This window comes from Pararge aegeria, chromosome 8 (genome assembly GCF_905163445.1).
Source record: "Pararge aegeria chromosome 8, ilParAegt1.1, whole genome shotgun sequence".
Taxonomy (NCBI): domain Eukaryota; kingdom Metazoa; phylum Arthropoda; class Insecta; order Lepidoptera; family Nymphalidae; genus Pararge; species Pararge aegeria.
This window is the reverse complement of record NC_053187.1, coordinates 8,857,975-8,859,278: the sequence shown is the minus strand read 5'-3', so window position 1 is coordinate 8,859,278 and position 1,304 is coordinate 8,857,975. Positions and strand designations below refer to the sequence as shown.

General features: G+C 31.4%; 1 pseudogene; it reads left to right on the top strand.

Moving 5' to 3' along the window:
- Positions 1-770: 770 nt before the first annotated feature.
- On the top strand, positions 771-840 carry LOC120626116 (annotated as a pseudogene).
- The last annotated feature ends 464 nt before the right edge of the window (positions 841-1,304 follow it).

Sequence of the window (1,304 nt, the reverse complement as noted above, 5' to 3'; positions counted from 1 at the left end):
GGCATTAATCACTAATTAATTGCTCTCCTGCAAACACAATTTCCAAATGAACAATGTTTATTGGCCTGTAAATGAATATTTTTCGAGTAGTACTAAATATGAATGTATAATTGCTAATATCGTAATTATTGAATATTTCTTACTTAAAATACTTAGCATGCGAATGTTTTGTTGTTGATTCTTTAGAGATCGCATTAATAAACAATTTATCATTGTAAGTTTATTATTAAAATAAAATTCTCATAAAGACTAATGTTTTGTTGTTGATTCTTTAAAGATCGCATTAATAAACAATTTATCATTGTAAGTTTATTATTAAAATAAAATTCTCATAAAGACTAATGTACCGTATTTAATTAACCTAGGAATCATCTTTATCGAATGCCTAGTGATTTAGGTATCACCTTTCCTTCCTAAATGAGGTGAAAAAAATAATTGATGTGATGTCGTAGGACCGTTAGGCGCCGTCTACAGTTACGATACCGATTCGGCGGCTTGCAAAGTTTAGGGCACTCGTAAACTGACACAAAAACATGAAAAAAATGTAGGTTCCGTTTTTTTAATGACCTTAAATTCCTTACGAAAAATCAAAAATAACACAAGTTGCCTCATAAAAATTGATTGGTGAAAGGTAAATATATTCCTAGAAATCTTTTTTGCTTAGGTATTACTTACTTAAACATTGCCTTGTCCTACGTTAGTGAAAACTGGCATTAATGTTCAACTTTAGACGGCCTATGCTTAAAAAAGGCATACCTTTAGAACATGATAAGACCTTACTTCATAGGATCATTTCTATAGTAAGCTCTTTACGAGTCACATGATAAGCGAGAAATAGCTCTTTGTTACCCGTGCGTACAGTGTACAAAGTTTCACAGCTTGCATCCTGGAGATTACCTTTTTATATGTGCGTGGGAAAACCCAAAAATAAAGTAACACGTAACATAACCTAACCTAACTTTAGATATTAGTAGTAGCAAGGGGACAACGAGGTTACACTTTTTTGGAAAACTAATCTCTTTACTTCTTTATCAATTTAGTATTATAAAGATTACAAGTGAATTAATTATTTTCTGGGTTAAAAATACCTACTTTCTTTACTCGAATAACGACAATAATATTTTAAAACGAATGTAGCTTTTTATTTCAATTCAATACTCGATTATGCCAGACAGTAAACACGCAAACGCTGACCGCAAATAAGTGATGCTGAATGCGGTGGTTTCGTAAGCTGACTTATGCAGACAACCCGGATTGTTTGAACTTTTACAGCAACATATAAAAATCAATGTTATAATTTTCAC